At 38.1% G+C, this 18,496-nt stretch overlaps 1 protein-coding gene across 1 annotated transcript in view; it reads left to right on the forward strand.

Moving 5' to 3' along the window:
- Positions 1-18,496, forward strand: part of DNAJB4 (DnaJ heat shock protein family (Hsp40) member B4) — a 39,373-nt gene that overhangs the window by 898 nt on the left and 19,979 nt on the right. The gene's annotated exons all lie outside the window — the stretch shown is intronic.

An 18,496-nucleotide genomic window follows, 5' to 3' on the forward strand; every position in this document is an offset into this window, starting at 1 on the left:
TATATATATATATATAGTGGCACGTAATTTACTGCATTAATAGTAGTTCCAGACTTACTAGGATGCTTTAGGAGACTATCACAGTGACTTTTCCAATTTCTTTACTTTTTGATAGCAAAGAATAAGGTCAAATGAGGTTTACCAACATTGGCATTTGTGATTTGTTAATTAGGTCTAAAAGAGCACTTTTCCCATTGCCGGTCTTAGGGTAATAAAGGGATTCGCGTGGAAGTATAGGTATTCTGGAATGGCAACCAATTGGGATCAGCCTAGATCAGGATTTCTCAACCTCTGCAGTATTAACACTTTTTTAGCCAGATAATCGTTTATTTTGCAGTGTTACTCTGCATTGTAGTGTGTTTAGCAGCATCCTTGGCCTCTACCCAAATAGGCCAGTAGCATATTCCCACCCCCATCCCCCACTAATTGTGACAACCAAGAATGTCTCCAGAGTGACATTACAGCTGTCCCCCCGGGAGGCAAAATCATCCCACATCGAGAACCACTGGTCAGCCTTGATTCCTGCCTCCATCCATCAGGAAGACCTATTTACCATACTTCTGAAGTATATTCCAAATTACATTACTTTTCATCACTATTTCCGAGTTACCCTCACCTCACTCCTGGACAGTTACAGTAGCATTCTAGTGACTTTTCTGATTCTACCCTTACATCTCTATAATTTACTTTTTAAAAATTATGATATTTTGTACAGAAAAGTGTATAATATACATGTAAAGTCTCAAAGGTAAGCACCATGTATCCACTCTCGAAGAATGTTCTCCAAGGAATAGACTTACTAGCTAGTACCTTTGAAGTTTGAGGGTGCTACCTGATAGCATTACTGGTATTTCTTATGGCAATTTGAATGATGAAAACATAAATCAGATTATCTCATCTCACTTACATCTTTTCAATTCCAGCTTAAATCCTATCTCCTGAAGTAAGTGGCCTGAGGGCTTCCTGTAACCAGGCCACTGTCTCTGTATGCTCCTCCCTTTTTACACTTATCCCTCATTCCACTTCAGCTATTAGCAACCATGCTGTCCAAGATCTTTCCTCCCTCTAGGACTTTCTATATCTGCTTTTTCTTCTGCGTGGGATGCCTTTATAGACTTTCATGTGGGTAATTTGTCTTCATTCAGGCCTCAGTTCAGATGTCACCTCCTTAGACCATCTTTGACCTCCGGTTATGCCATTCTGCAACCACTGTCCCATTACCATGTTCTCTTTATAGCATTTATGTAAAATTATCTTATGTTCTGTGTGTTTACTTACTGTCTTCCATTAGAATGTAAACTGGAGAGCAAGGATCTTACCTCTCTCTACCATTGACCAGGCACTAACACAAAGTCTTTGTATTCTAGATAGTTGTTGAATGAATGAATATTTAAAAAATCTGCCTCTACATTTTAGTTGGTTTTGTGACATTGGGCAAGTGACTTAGTCTCTGTGTCTCAGATATCTCGTCTACGTAATGATCATGATTTGCCTTGCTATCTATCCTCGGATGAGATAGCTCTGAGCATTTCAGAAACTGAAGTGCTATGCAAGTGCAAATTGGTATTATCAAACATATAACTTGGCTTCTGGTATAGCATAATCAGGAAAGGATAATCCATGGTACTCTGCTCCTGTAAATTTTTTGGATTAAACAGCTATGTTCAAATCTTAGTTTTGGTAAAACCCAGGATCCTGCAACAGAAATGAACTGTGGAAGAACTGTAAGCAGTGACTTCTAATTAGGCTATATGTGAGTTTGTCCTGAGTCCACTCAATTTCAAAGCCATTTCTACTTTACTGGTTATTCTAGATCTTTTCATTATAACTGGTGAAATAAGACTTTTCTTGACTAAGTTTATTCCCCTTTGCAGTGTAAATCCTCTTAAAAGTGGATGTATCATAGCTAATCTAAAATTGGTATATTGTGCTTTGGGAGTTGGCGAAATACTCAGCGAATTATATTTTATAGTCACACTCTTACGACAGAAATTGATGTTCCATATTTCATCCTCAAGCAAAGCTTAGTGTTTTTGAGCTTATAGAAGTCTAGCAAGGAGCATTTAGATTTACTAAGTAACTATAAAAAGATTAGTAAAGATAAAAGTTGGGCTATTAAATACACTGGCAAGGTTCTTTCATTTTGCCTTCTGATTTATTGGTTACCAAATGACTGAGTGATTCTTTTGACACAACTTTTTACTATTGGATCTGTTAAATCTGTGAAATATTCATAGATTCTTCTTTATAGCTATTAAAGAAAAATTGTTCAATATGGCTTTTTGAATAGGCATTTTAGAGTGGCAAAATTGTACAGGCTTACTGTCTCACCTACCTCCTAACAACTCTTAGCCAGAGGGATCTGATACCTTCATGTTGTACTTTGTCATCTAAATCAGGCCTGTGTTTTCTCAGTGCACAGTCAACAGATTCAGGTTAGATATGGGGAGGAAAGTGGCCCCTTCAAATTAAAGTAAATGGTCCAGGATGTTGTTAGGATATTTGATCATTAGGTTGATCATTGGTCTTAATGACTTTTATATCACTTCTGATTGAGTTTCTAGGATTCTCTTTCAGACTAAGGCATGAATGGAAGCGGGAAATATTTGTATTTTAAAGGACAAAGTTGCTAACACAAATTGTAACTTTGGAATATTGTGGAGAACAACAGTTTGACCAGTGTCTGAAACTGAAGGCAGACCCATATAGTTTAAAGGACTCTGGACTTGGTCCCAGGGGATGTAGATTCAAGTCTCACCCATGTGTCCTTTGGTAAATCACACAACTTCTTCCTTTTACCAGCATAACAAAAAGAGGAGGTAATTTAATCTGTTTCTGAAAAGTAGCCAACATTACAGGATAAGAAGTGTTATGTTTTTACACAGTGATTTCTGTTTTCCCTTTCAGAAGTTACCAGAGTATCATCTCACCCTCAATTATTAGAAATTTCTAATGTAATTTGGATGCCAAATTTGATGTTATGTCCTGATCGAAGGGATGTTGGAGAATTGATGAATACTAGGATATTGCTCATGACCATTGATTTGCCCTAAATCCAGCCTTTTACCCTCCTTGTCATTCCCACCTATACAGCCCTTGGGCCTTTGCACATATTTTTCTCTTTGCCAGGAACATTTCTCACCTCTTCCATTTTACTGTTGCCTGGTAACTTCCATTTTCCAGAAAGCCTGTCCAAAATTCACAAATTTAGAAATTCCTACTTGTTCTCATGTACCATATCATGACAATAATACCATAATATCATTTATTGTTTATTTGGAATTCCCACCAGACTGTAAGGTCCATTACAGTAAGGGCTACATCTTCTGTGCCTTTACTGCATAGCACACACTAAAGCACAGCAATAGCTAATAATAGCTAGCGCAATATACTGGACACTAAGTGCTTGACATGTATTTAGTTCATTCTCAAAATGGCTTTATGAGAGAGGTGCTATTAAAATCTCGATTTTGCTGAGTTATTGATAAGTTAACTATCTTGCCCAGAGTCACATATTAGTAAGTGTTTGAGCTGTGATTTGAATCCAGGCACTTGAAAGCATTTATAAAAAGTGAAGTAATGAGTGTATCTCTTTCTAATTTCTAGGGTATGGGTCACAACTTAGTATTTCTTGGATTTTTAATTATTTGCATTAGTTTTTATCAAGACTTAAGCCAAAATTCTTCATGAAAAGCAGCTTTTCATGTAAGGTAATAAAAATAGATTACTTACAAAATTTAAAAACCATGTGTTATATAACATGATAAAAGCCGTGTTTCTTTATTGTTAATTGCATTGGATGGATTAGTAATCTAAAGTATATAGTGCTTTATGGTGTGTGTGTATATACATATGTCGTATATATTTGTACATAGCTGTGTACATATGTATTTGGTGATGATTAATGTTATTTTTCAAATACATTATTCAGGAGGTTTATGTGTTTGTAGTCCACATCACTACCTGGATTGTAAGCCTCTTCAAAGCAAGGATAGGATTAATTAATTTTCAGTTTCCCCTGTATTACTCCACAACGCCTATGATAGTGTTGCTACTATTTCTGCATATTGGATTCCTCTACAAAATAGCCCATTTGTGAAGAAGCATATTAAGAGTTTTCAGATTAGACTAACCTGAGAATTCTGAATAACATTTTTTACAATTGAATCTTTTAGAACAATGCTTGAGATAAAAGTTCTTTGTGAAGATAAGATAAATTTCCTCAGCCCTTTAGGACCTCTTCAGTGAAGATGGAAGGGAGGGGTTTCCTTACATGCCATTCCCACCTTCACAGGGATCTTCAAATCTAATAAAACAGTGGACATCTCTCATTACTGTATCATACAAAGGGCCTCTTTGAATGTGTATAGAGTATTTGGCTAGTTGCACACATCTGTTGGCATCCGGTCTGTAAGTAGGATCTGTCATTTGACAAGGATCATAGGAGATAGAATGCAGCATCATAGACTATATGAGAAATTAAATATCAATATTTAGTGAGCAAAGTTTAGAGGTGCCTTCCCTTGCTGGTAAGCCATAACACTCCCAATTTCCCATCACTGTAGGGATAATGCTATGTTGAAAATTTGGGATTTCCGAAAGCCATCTGTCTCAAAAAACTGGCCTCTACCACCCAGTTCTTAGTGATTCTAGCTAATTCTACAGTACACATTCCAATAACTTATAGTAAAGCTGATAATGTAATGCTTCAGAATATAAAATGAAACTGCCAGCCACTCAACAGTAGCCCACTGCAGCAGGGACTGCAGCCTACACCGTCACCAGCGACTCACAGCATCCCAGTCCCAGGTTGAGCTGTTGCTCACCATCCCAGCTGCAGAGGGCGCAGCGTCACTGGCCCTCATGTGAAATCCAAACCAGCAACCCTGCTTCTCAGAGCTGGCACTCCCAAGCCAACTCCCAACCAAAAAGCCATTCAGCTGGCCCTCCATGAATTTTTTTAGCCAACTAAAGGTCCAGATTAAAAATCATCTTTTTTCATGAAACTTAACCTGACTAACCAAGTCTAGTGATCTCTAAAGTCAGTGGTTGTCTGCATCGTTATAGAGAGCTTTTTTAAAATGTGAAGGCTGAGTGAGCCCCAATCCTCACTCTCAGAGACTGATTTAATAGGTCAATATCCGTATCTATAAAAACTTAACTAAATTGATCCACACTTGAGAACCACTGAAATACAACTGGAGTATACGTGCAGACTTTTGCTTATTTTAATGCCTTGCAGTTCTCTAGTTAGAGGAATATAGTCTTGAGAACTCAAGATCTAGAAACACTTTCTGTTTTTTAACCCAATGAACTTTTTGATCTAGGCTAGGGAAGTTTTTTTGTTTGTTTTTTAATTGGGGGATGGAAACAGGGCTTGGGGAATTGGGGGAAGGGGAACAGACAAGTTGCTGTCGTTCTGTTCTTCAGTCTAGTTGTGGAGGACGTTGCTTCACTGGCCCAAGTTGGCACCATCATTGCACTCTTCCCAGGTGAGGCAGATCAGTCGCTGGCTTCTGGACGAGTAAGTGGCTGCTGGCCGCTCACGCTGGCTGCTGGCTACACACGGTAGCCCATGGCAACCCACTGCAGCAGGGGCTGCAGCCTACGCCATCCTGGCGACTCATGGCAGCCCAGCTCCAAGTTGAGCTGTTGTTCAGCATCTTGGCTGTGGAGGGCAGTGTCACTGGCCCTCATATGTGGGATTCGAACCGGGGCCCTCTGGCGTTCCAAGCCAGTTCTTAACCAACGCGCCACTCGGCCGGTCCTAGGGAAGTATATCTTAAACAAGAGCCACCAGCATCATCTTGGGTGCTTTTTAAAAATGGATACCTGTCCCCATCTGGTGAATCATGTTTTGGAACAACTACTTTTTTTTTAATAAGCATCACAGTTGATTCTTAATGCTCATTAAAGTTTGAAAACTGCCCTTTTATGCAAAAAGAATTTAATCAATTAAGGTAAATTAAATTGTTTCCCTAGCTAGTCCGTAGTAAATGTTCTGACTGTAAAGATTTGTCCTCTTCACATTCCCCTCTGTATACGAGAGGGCTGGTCACACACTGGATGGATCTTACTCTTTGTTTGCCCAGTATGGCTTAGTGCTTTTATGTTGGTAAAAGCTTAATAAATATCAGGTTTAATTCTTTGTTATACTTTCCTGCAAAGCTGAGCTCAACAAGTTATTGAATATGTGGTTATAAACATCAAGGGCCTTTGAGGATAGATGGCACTGAAGAGTAGCTTTACTGAAACTTTTCTTAGAATATCAGACTTAGAAAGACCTTGAAATCATCTAGTCCAGGGGTCAGCAAATTGTGGCTTGCAAGCTACATGTGGCTCTTTGGGTACGTTTTGTCTCAAAAGTTTGCCAACCCCTGGAAGAGCCGATCCTGCCCCTTATAATTTAAAAATTATTTGAGAGCCATAAATATATTTTTACATAATCACCATTATGTGAATAATATCCTTTAAAAGTTTTATAAATGAAACTATGATAGTTTTATTTTCATTTTCAATTTTTCTTCAGAGCCACATGCTCGCGAGCCGCAGTTTGCTGACCCCTGGCAGCTCTTCCGTCTCAAAAGTTTGCAGACCCCTGATTTAGTCCATTTCCTTCATTTTATGGCCCCTGATTTAGTCCATTTCCTTCATTTTATGGTGCAGGAAATTGTGACCCAAATTGCTTGAGTGCCATGTAAAAGTGACAAGATTAATTGCAGAGTCAAGACTAGACTCCTAAGCCAAAGCTCTTCTTTTTTTTTTTTTAAGATTTTATTGGGGAATTCGGGGAGGGGAACAGTGTTGGGGAATTGGGAAAGGGGACCAACCAAGTTTTTCTTCATTCTTCGTTGTGGAGGGCGCCAGTTGCCATCTGGCTTCCTGTAGGCAGCTCGTGGCCTCTAAGCTCAAGGTGCTCTGTTCAATCTTAGTTGCAGGTGGGCGTGGCCACCATCCCATGCGGGAGTCGAACCAGCAGCTTTTTTAAGCGTGTGTGTTCTATCCACTGAGCCATCCGGGCAGCAGCTCAGCTCAAGGTGCCGAGTTCGGTCTTAGTTGCGGGTGGGCATAGCCTCCATTCCATGCGCAAGTTGAACCCGGCAGCCTTGTTAAGAGCGCATGCCCTATCCACTGAGCCATCCGGGGGGTATCTCAACTCAAGGTGCCGAGTTCAGTCTTAGTTGCAGTGGGCGTAGCTCACCATCAAACAGGCAGTCTTGTTACACCAGCTGAGCCATCTTGGCGGCTCAGTGACAGCTCAGCTCAGGCGCAGTGTCACTGGCCCATGTGGGAATTGAACTAGCAGCCCTGTTTCTCAGAGCTCGTGCTGTTAAGCCAACTCTTAACTAACTGAGCCGCTTGCCCAGCCTGCCAAAGCTCTTTATTTCATGAAATAACTTCTCTATGAAGCAGCAGTGATTGGGTTAAGTTTCAGATGGAGGTTTTCTGCTGCTTAGGTATGAGGGGAAGAAGAATCTGCAGAATGAAAAACATTTTGATTTTTGTAATCAGGACATTACCTTTATTCACATTGACTTTTTCAAATAGCTTATTAGAGACGGAGGATCTTTGCCAATGAAATCCTTAAGTGAAGATGGATGGGTATGAGATGTAAAACTCACTTGGCATACAGTTTTGTTGTTGTTTTTTAGTGGAACTTTTCTTCTCTGTCCTGACATTTCCATGTCTCTATTTATAGCAGTGATCTCTGTGGAATTTGCCTTCTGATTCTGTTCTTTTTATGTTGGTTCATATTAACTGATATAATAAACATCACAGTTGATTCTTAGGCTCATCAAAGTTTGAAAACCGCCATTTTATGCAAGAAGAATTTAATAAATATTTGCAAAATTAAGTTCATTTCACTTTTTAAAAATGTGTTTGAAAGGACTTGAGAAGGAAAAGAAAGAATTAAGACTTTTAAGAAGAGGCATCTGAAATTACTATTTTCCTGGGAGCTCTCATAATCAGTTTATAATAGGTTATCTAATTTTAGTACCTAATGATACAAATACTAATTTTCCAAGATAGAATGGTAGTTTTTTTTGTTTTAATTTAAATGCACATGAAGCCTAAAGTAAATTTCTTTTATTCATGACATATATTACTTTTAGATTAACAACCTTACTCCTTAACTATATACTTTGATAAAAGTGAAGATCGAGATTTTAGAGTCTTTAAATGGTAAACTCCTTAAGGGAAGTGACTGTCGTATTACGTGGCACCCAGTACGTATTTATTAATCTATTCATTCAATTCAGCAAAAATGCTGGGCATTGTTTTGGGTGCTGGATGTACAGTAGTGAACAAAATAGACAGTATTTTCACCTTCATGGAGCTTATTCCAGATGTTGAATGAAACCATGAATCACTTTGCAAAGACTCCATATTTGTTTTCAGAAAGTTATTTGCGTCAGCCTACAAAAGCATAATCTGTAGTTTATTAAGCAATGATTTGAAGAATTGGAATGGGAGCTTAATTAGATAATCCATTCATTAAACATTTATTTCTTAGTGTGAGTATGTAAAATTATTTGAAATAATTGCACAATTGCTAATCATTGTCATTCAGTTCTTGTGTTCTGTTTGTAACCTTGAGTAAAGGCCTCACTTGCTAGCCAGGCCACCACCAGAGAACTTCATCTCAAATCAGATACCCCTGAGTCCTCTGACTTTGCTATACATACCAAACTTCTGGTTGTTACCTGTTTATTGCCTGTTCTTCACACTGGAGTATCAGAGTATGAGCTCCATAGGGCATCTTGTCTGTTTTAGTCACCATAGTATATAAAGTCACCATAGTCACCAAGTGCATAAAGTAATGTGCCACAGAGTGTTAGTAAATATTAACTAAATCAATCCTTGACCACTCAAAATGCAGTCCCCTCCCTACTCTTGGCTACAGCCTCATCCAGACTACTTGAAACAATAAAATCTTCAACTCCAGTATTATTCTCTCAAGAAAGACTTATTATCACTTTAGCTTGTTTACTAATATACTCCATCTGTTCTTCTAGCCTTTTGACACTTCCCTCTTTATTCAGTCTCTACTTTTTGGGCTTGCTTTTGCCAGTCACTTCAAGAATTCTCAACTCCCATTTTCCTTTGTCTTTCACTACTCTTAATCACTTCAGATAGACCTTGAAGTCACATGAGCTTGAATTCACCGTCTCCTACCTAAGTGCAAGTTATTTAGTAACCTTTTTAGAGTCTCAGTTTATTCTTTGGTACCCTAAGCATTGTTATGAAAATTAAATGAGATGATTGTAATCAGATACTATTGCCTACAGGTAATGAAAACCCTTATTAAATAATAACCAAAAAATCCAGATACAGAGTGGCTCTAGGGCTGGTTGACTTAGCAATTCAACAATATATGCGGTATGGTGGTGTTTTCATCTTTGCCCTCTGCCATCCTTAGTATGTGGCTTCGTGCCCCTAATGATTGCATAATGGTTGCCACAGTTCCCGGTGTTATGCAGTCGTGATTGTAAAGTGGAAGAAGAAAGTTTCTTCTCTTTAAAAGCAAGGAAACCTTTCTACTATCCCCTTGCCCTGGATACCAGTTGGACTCAGAGCTGAATCACACAGGCTTACTCTAGCAAGTATCATACTTGATTTTGAATAATTAAGATTCATCTACCTGGAGCTAAGGCAGAAGTCCCACCTTCCTAGTAATACTATTACTACTACATTTGTGACGCTTAGATTCTGTCCTTGGACCGTTTTTTTGTTTTTAAATCTACGTTCACTCTATTGAATTAGTCTCGTGATTTTAAAGATCACCTCTACTCCCAATTTTTTATCTTCCCTCTGGACTGCTTCTAGGAATACTCATAAGACTCATATCCAATTTCCTATTAGACATTACCTTTTGTAAGTTTAAAAGGCATCTTAAACTTAATGTGTCCAGTACTAAACTTTCCCCCTCCAGCTTTTCTATTTTCCTATTTTAGTAAATAGCAATTTTGTTTCAGTTTGCTGAAGCTTAAAAACCTTGGAATCATTATTGATTTCTCTCATATACCACATCTGATTCATTAGGAAATCCTAATGACTCTACCTTTAGAATAAAATAGCACCTCCACTGCCATATCATACTCCAAAACACCTGGATTACTGCAATATATTCTTATTGGTCTCCCACTGTTGCCCACCATTTTCCCCCACTCTATTCGTAACACAGGAGCCAAAGTAATCCTGTCATTCTGCATAATACTCCAATGGCTTCTCATCTTCCCTCATACAGTCAGTCTTTGTGGTCTACAAGGCTCCACAGCATTTAGCCACCTATTATTTCTCTGACCATCTCCCAACCTCTTCACTACACCCAACCCATCATCGTGACACAGAAGCAATCAAAGGTGCCTAGCATTTTATCACCTCCAGGCTTTTGTACTTGATATTTCCCTCTACCTGGTATGTTCTGCCCCATGTATATACATAGCTTCTTTTCCCTTTCTTTTTTCAGGTCATAGAGCAAATGTCATTTCTCAACCCTTTGAACACATTTCTGGCCACCCTATTTAAAATTTTAAATCTCTTGCCCTTTATTTTTCTTAGCTCCTACCACTATCTACCACTCCATATGGAATTTTTTTAATGTTTAAAAATTTTTTAATTTACGATGATGTCTTCCCCATTAGAATGTAAAATACACGAGGCAGGGGTTTTTGTTCATACTGTATCCCCGGTATGAAAGGTGCCTTGGCATATGGGAGGTCCTTAATAAAAGGAAGAAATGAGTGTCCATTCATCATGGTTTCTGGTTTTGGCTGGGTCCTCAGTAAGATTTAGTAATCCTTTACTTGTTTCTGCACCGTTTCCTTCACCACTCTTATCAAATGCCCTGTTTTTATTCTCTGCTCCTTAGGAGTGGATGTCCTTTCTATCATTCTTGACTTTCCTGTGTCCTTCACAAAGCACTGTCCTTTGGTTTTGGGATACCAGTGGTATCAGGATGCTTTCAGCTCAGAGTAACAGATTTTTTTAACAAGAAGTCCAATGGTAGGTGGTTCCAAGATTTATTCGAAGATGCAAGACACTATCAAGGATCCAGGCTCTTGTTCTCTTTGTACTTGACCATTCTCTCTTTCATAGATATTTACCTCCAAGGTTGTAAGATAGCAAGCATCATGTTTTCCTCATCCGAAAGGCAGTGCCAGGGTTTCTCCTGAGTAGGTATCTCTTTAGAGAAGACAAGTCTCCTCAAAGTTGCCCAGAGCATTTCCCTTACAATTCAGTGGCCACGCTTACACCAATCACTAGCAAAAGGCATGTAACTACTATCTATGATTGACTGAAATTAACCATGAGACATTCCCCAGGGACTGAGGGAAGCTCTTACCTTCCTTGAGTTCATTACTCTATTCTGGAATACATTGGATCTCTGTTAGCCAGAAAGAAGATAGGAATGGTTGGTTCATTATCAGTGGTGTCAGCCATACCATTATCACCTGGTAGGTCTCTAATTGTTCCTTCTAAGTCTTTCTCATTGTCTTGTCTTTATTGATGTGCCCCTTAAATGCTGGTCATCCCGAAGTTCTGTCTTTGATTCTTTCAAAAATTATCCCTCTTGAACGCTTTAAAATACCACCTGTGTTACAGTCTTTTCTAAATCTTTGTCTCCAGCTAAACTTTTTTCCTAAGTCCCAGTTCAGAATATCTAACTCTTTCTTAGACACTTTCACCCACATTCATTTCAGTTGAATATTGTTGTATTAGGTTTTTGGGAGTCAAAAGTTAAATAAACCTTGCCCTATATGATTTTACATTATAGTAGGAGTTAGAGATACAAGTTCTTAGTAATTAGGAATACAATTCAAACAACAAATTTTACCAAGTGTAGAAGTAGCATAGATGAAGGGGTAGGTGATTAATAGGGTTAAAGGCATGTTGTAAGTGAAACTTGTCTTTCCCTTCAAATGTACTCTCCCTATATTCTATACTTTCATTAGTAGCCCAACTGTGCACAACTTGGTTCAATCTAGAAACCAAGACAAAGTTTTTTTCCCAAATCCCCTCATACAGTTTTGTTGGCAAATTGTTTGTATTCTACCTCTTTATCACCCATTTGTCTTTTTATATCAGTCATCTTTAGTTCCTCATAATTACTCATTTCATTGAGTTAGTCACTCATTAAAAATTAATTGAACAGCAATGTATTATAAATAAGTCCTTGTACCAGAAAAAAGTTTGGGTGGGTAGGGAACAGGATCTCTCAGGGAGGTTATAACCCAGTGGGTAAGGCCTAAGCAAACCAGTGGTTATGTAGTTGTGATAAGTGATAGTTGAGATAGTGGAGAAAATGTGGGAACTCAGGGTCAGGGGAAACTAACCCAAGCTGGGGGTCAGATTTGCCCAACTAGAGGCTGAGCCTTAAAGCAGTAGTAAACTAAATGTGGAGTGGGAAAGAAAAAGGGAATACACACACAAACACACACACACACACACACACACACACACACACACACACACACACNACACACACACACACACACACACACACACACACACACACACACACACCATTGACTTTGTACATACCAAAGAAATAACACTTTATTGACAATACTTTGGGTGCCTGTGTACTTATTAATGTTGCTGTTGCTCAAACATAATTTTAAAAACTGATTCAGGTTATCAGTAGTAGTACATTATACAGTTGATCCTTCATTATTCATCAGTTGTGTACTTTCAAATTTGCCCACCCACTAAAATCTGTTTGTAACCCTGAAATCAAGTACTTGGGATGTTTTGCAGGTTGTTTGCAGATATGTACATGGGTAGAGCAGCAAGAAATATTTGAGCTGAGGTCCAAGGCAGTCCTTAGCCTTCTTATTTCAGCTCTCATATTGTAATAAAGTCTTTGCAGACTGTTTGGTACATTTTTGCATATTTGTGCTTTTTGTTGGTGATTTCACTTTTTAAAGAAATGTTTCAGTGTAGTACTGAAGTGCTGTCTAAATTGTGTTCCTAAGCACAGGAAGGCTGGAAAGTGCCATATGGAGAGAATACATGTGTTGGATAAGCGTAATTCAGGCATGAGTTACAGTTCTGTTGGTCTTGAGTTCAATGTTATATTAAATAAGGTGTTTTGAAACAGGGTTCTGTATTGATGAGTTGACTTAACTTTACATTTCCCTTAATGGGAATGATTCAGTACTGTATTCGCTAATTCAGCGTCCACAGCAACTTTATAAAAACATAACTTGCAAATAATGAGAATTGAGTACCTTCAGGGTAAATTTGTTTTGGGGAAACAGCCAGTCATTTATGGCCAGGAGTGTTGAGTCAAGCTGGACCATCTAGAGGTATTATTGTTAAAGTAATTTCAACCTTTTAAAATATGTGCCCCCATTTTGATAAACAGACATCTTACTTCATTCACTACCTTAAATATTCTTAGCAGACATACCCAGGTTGAGAATTTGTCTACAAGTTTTATTTTACCATCAGCCAGGCCAATGTTTTGTAGTGAAAACTGAGTCTTTATAGTAAAAACTATAAAAACTTAAAAGTTTGCTAGATAGAATAAAATTATATTGTTTCGTGGTTTTTTTTAGACTGCCCTCTTAACTCCAGTCAAGAATAATTTGTATAAAGCAAGGGTTGGCAAACATTTTCTGCTAAGGATCAGACAGTAAATCTTTAGGTTTTTGGGCCATACAGTCTCTGCTGCTACTCCTCAACTCTGCCACTGTATGGAGAAAGCAGCAATGGACAATAGGTATTATTTTATATATTATAAACTTAAGGGCAAGTTTCATGCCTTATTTTTTAGATTTGCTAGATAATCAGTTTATTGCTTGGCTAAGAGCCAAACAGTTCTGTGAAACAGCAGCCTATCCTCTCCTTTCCTACCTCACGTCTGTGCTACAGACATTTTGTTTTCCATGTACTACTTGTCTTACTTCGAGGCGCTGTTGGTTTCACTTTGGCCACAGACCACTCACCTCTTTCTGGCCAGCCAATTGGAAAGCTTAACTTGGAAAGTTAAGTTTCTGATCCCCTCGCTGACCACTTGTGAGAGGAGAAACTTTAGAAAAGAATAAAGTAAAAATCACATAAATTCCTCATTTCCTAGTGTTCCCTTTACTTTCATTGTTAAAGTATATACAGAATAAGCATGTACACATAGAGCCATTCCAATTACTTTATTCTAAATGGTATTTCAAAAACTCCTCCCAAGTATCTTTTTTCTGTAGATTAAAAATTGAATACTATTTTACTTTATTTTCAACTTTATTGAAATGTAATTGACAATTAAAATTGTAAGATATTTAAAGAGTACATTGTGATAATTTGATATATGTATACATTATGAAAGGATTCCCTCCTCCAATTAATTAACACATTCATCACCACATGTTTAATTTATCTTTTTAAAAAATATGGAATGCTTCATGAATTTGCATATCATCCTTGCAGAGGGACCATGCTACTCTTCTCTGTATTACTCCAATTACATTAGGTTGTTGGGAAAAGTCATGACGTATTTTTTCGGTTTTTCATTGCAAAAATGCATCATGACTTTTCCGACAACCCAGTAGTATATATGCTGCTGAAGTGAGCACTGGAATATTATTTTATAAGTAAAAATGAACTTTTCTTTAGGGTTCAATCTATTAAGAGTTTGTTTCCCGGCTGGCCGAGTGGTGCATTGGTTAAGAGTTGACTTGGGACGCCAGCTTCGAGCAGCAAGGCCCCGGTTTGGATCCCACATTAGGACCAGGGACGCTGTGCCCTCTACAGCTAAGATGGTGAACAACAGCTCGACCTGGAGCTGGGCTGCTGTGAGTCGTCAGTGCCGGTGTAGGCTGCAGTGAGGCTGCAGTGGGCTGCCATGAGCTACCGTGAATGGCTGGCAGCCACCGTGAGCAGCCGTCCAGAGGCCGGCGACTGAGCTGCTTCACTTGGGAAGAGCGCAATGATAATACCAATGCGGGCCAGTGAAGCAACGTCCTCCACAACTAGACTAAAGAACAAAAGGACAGCAACTTGTCTGTTCCCCTTCCCCAATTCCCAAACGCTGTTTCTCTCCCCCAATTCCCCAATAAAATCTTTTAAAAAAAAAGAGTTTGTTTCCCTAAAATGTACATGTGAGGGATGTTTATGTGTTATATACCGTATGTCCCCATGTATAAGGCGCACCCTTTTTTGAAAAATTTGGGGTCTAAAAACTGGGTGCATCTTATACAGTGGTTGTAGATTTTTTGACAGTGATGAGGAGTTGTGTGAATTTTATGATGAATAAAACTTGAATTCAATAACTTTATGTAATACATTTTTTTTTCAAATTTTGGGCCCCAAATTAAGGTGTGTCTTATGTATGGGGAAATACGGTATCTAGTTTGAGGTTTCTGAAAAACTGGATGGTAGTTCTGGTGATAAGAAGAAACCTCTAGACCTATACTGTCTAATACCGTAGCCACTAGCCATATGAAGCTGGTAAGTACCTGAAATGTGGCTATCTGAACTGACATAACTGTGCTAAGTGTAAAATTCATGCTGGATTCTGAAGACTTAATATAAAAACAGGAATGTGAAATATCTTGCTAATAATTTTTATATTGATTACATGTTGCAATGATAATATCTTGGATTTATTGCATTAAATAAAATTAAAATTAAATTTCACGTTTCTTTTTGCTTTTATTAAAATGTGGATTCTAGAAATGTTTAAATTACATGTGTGGCTTGCATTTGTAGCTCACTTTATATTTCTGTTGGACAGTGCTGCTCTACATTATATGATCTTTCAACCTAAAGTGTTTAATCAAATATCAATTTACGTCATTTAAAATGATGTAGAAATTCTGTAGTTTCTTTTGGCTCTCTTATTCAGTATCGCAAAGTACTTTGGAGAACACTATTTTAATTGATTCCAAAACTCGAGGAAAGTATGAGATTAGTACAATGTTCACTAGTCCTCTAGTTACCTTTTCAGTGACTTCTTGTAAAAGGGAGTAAGAAAGAAGAGGAAGTTGTTACAGTGCTATTAGGATACATTTTAATATCACCACAGAATAAACCAGTTCTACATTCCCAAAAAAGGAAATGATTTTTTTTAAAGTATAAAATATTTCTGATCTCTCGGTGTTTCCAGATAACTTGAGTAATTTTTATAAACTTTTTAAAGCAATTTTATCTTCTTTTAAAAGGCATGTAACTTTTACATTTGTTTGAATGTCATTTTAAATCTTTTTTTGGTAAAGACTATTAAATCAATAAAATTAAATGTATATATTTTATTATAGTGCTTTGTGCAGGAAAAGTATAAAATCGAGCAATGATATAGTACCAAAACTTGAAAATTTGGGGAATTACCAATATAACTATAATGATAAAAAAGTACTAGGAAATTTTGATGGTATAAGTAATAGTCCAAGGAGAATTGTAACAGGTAAAGCTCTTTTTCCTATCAACTTTTATTTATTTATAAGATTTTATTGGGGAGTTGGGGGAGGGAAATAGCGCTGGGGAATCGGAGAAGTGGAACAGAAGTTGCTGTCCTTTTGTTTTTCAGTCTAGTTGTGGAGGACGTTGCTTCACTGGCCCATGTTGGTATTATCATTGCGCTCTTCCCAGGTGAGGCAGATTGGTCGCCGGCCACTGGACAGCCAGCCGCTCATGGCGGCTCTTGGCAGCTCATGCTGGCTGCCGGCCGCTTATGGGAGCCCACAGCAGCCTACTCAGTTGCCGGCGATTCATGGCAGCCCAGCTCCATGTCGAGCTGTTGTTCATCATCTTAGCTGTAGAGGGCGCAGCATCACTGTCGCTAATGTGGGATCTGAACTGGGGTCCTGCTGCTCAGAGCTGGTGTCCCAAGCCAACTCTTAAGCAACGTGCCACTCGGCCAGCCCCCTATCAACCTTTTTAGGTTAGTTTGATGTCTTTTACTGGTGCTCTTGGAAGCTTAAGAACTCTTTACCTTACTAAGAGAACCAAAAAAGTAATTTCACTATCTTCAAAATAAATTGACACTTAAGAAATGAAGCAAACTTTTAAAATAAAATTTGTCCAGGTCTGGCCGAGTGGCTCAGTTGGTTAAGAGTTCACTCAAGAGTGTGAGCTCCGAGCAACAGCGGTTCGATTCCCGGCCTGAGCTGAGTTGCCGCTGAGCTGTCAACAGGTGGCAGGATGGCTCAGCTAAAAAATAAAGTTGGTTCGAAAGACCTAATGAATTAACCTTTTTGAAGAACATGAAAGCGCAGTCATTAAGTAAAAAACTGACATTTAAAACTTTCAAGAATCTGACCATAGCTTTTTTTTCTGTCAGCCTCCTAAGGAGAGCCTTCCTAAGTCCAATGCTTTAATCTGATCAGCTTCTTTTCTGTATCAAATATATTTTATTCTTTTAATACCTCTGGACTTTGTGTTCTTGGTTCAAATTGCAGACCGCCCCCTTGCTCTCGTTCTAAATTCTATCAACCTTTCAAGACCCTGCTCACATTTTCTGAAACCTTTCCCATCCCCATCACTCCAGCCCAAGATGAGTATGTAATAATGTTACATAATATTTTACTTTTGTAACACTTTCACATACTTTCACATTGTTATGTCAATCTAACTAGGTAGATAATGTTACCCATTTTATAGAATATGGGAATTGAGGCTGAAACAGATATGTGATTTTTCCAGAACTATAGATACTAAGTAGCAAAGCTAAAAATACTGGAGCCAAATCCTCTTATTCCAAGTTTTATACTCTTTCCTGTATGCCTTGATGGTCCCTTAACTTCTATAATAGTTAACACTTAGTTGGCCATTAATTGATTAAGTGTTTACTGTCTTTGTATCCAACTAATTTGATTGTTAGCTATAGACTTGAAGGCATAGGTACAATTGATACACAGGGAAAGGCAATAAATGGGACAGCTGAATACCTTCTTGATAACAGAATCAAAGAGGTCTCTAGGAAAACGTTAACCTTTTAAAAAGTATAATACCCAAACTTGCTCCTATTTTTTTTTTTTTTTAGCCAAAGTAACTATATACTAAGTTTTAGTATAATTTTTAAAGTAGAGCTGAACAGAGAGGCCTTCCCTGGCCACCCTAGCTAAAGTAGCTCCTCTCCATCAATCTCTCTTGTAACAACATTTAAAAATTATCTTTAAAACACTTCAAGCTACCTGAAATTATATCATTTCTTTATTAACTTGTTCATTCGTTATCTTCCCCAATAGAATGAGTCGAATGAGAGCAAAGATGTTGTCTAGTGTATAGCACAAAGTAAGCGCTCAGTAAATATTTGCTGAATGATTGAGATACTTTATTTATGAAGAATGTTCACTATAACATCCATCTTTTAAAACAAGTTTTTGTTGGTTTTTTTTGTTTGGTTGTTTTTTTTTTTTAAATATTTTATTGGAGAACTGGGGGAGGGGAACAGTATTGGGGGATTGGGGAAGGGGAACAGACAAGTTGCTGTCCTTTTGTTCTTCAGTCTAGTTGTGGAGGACGTCGCTTCACTGGCCCATGTTGGTATTATCAT

The sequence above is a fragment of the Hipposideros armiger genome, unplaced genomic scaffold (genome assembly GCF_001890085.2).
Source record: "Hipposideros armiger isolate ML-2016 unplaced genomic scaffold, ASM189008v1 scaffold_84, whole genome shotgun sequence".
In the NCBI taxonomy this organism is placed as follows: Eukaryota; Metazoa; Chordata; class Mammalia; order Chiroptera; family Hipposideridae; genus Hipposideros; species Hipposideros armiger.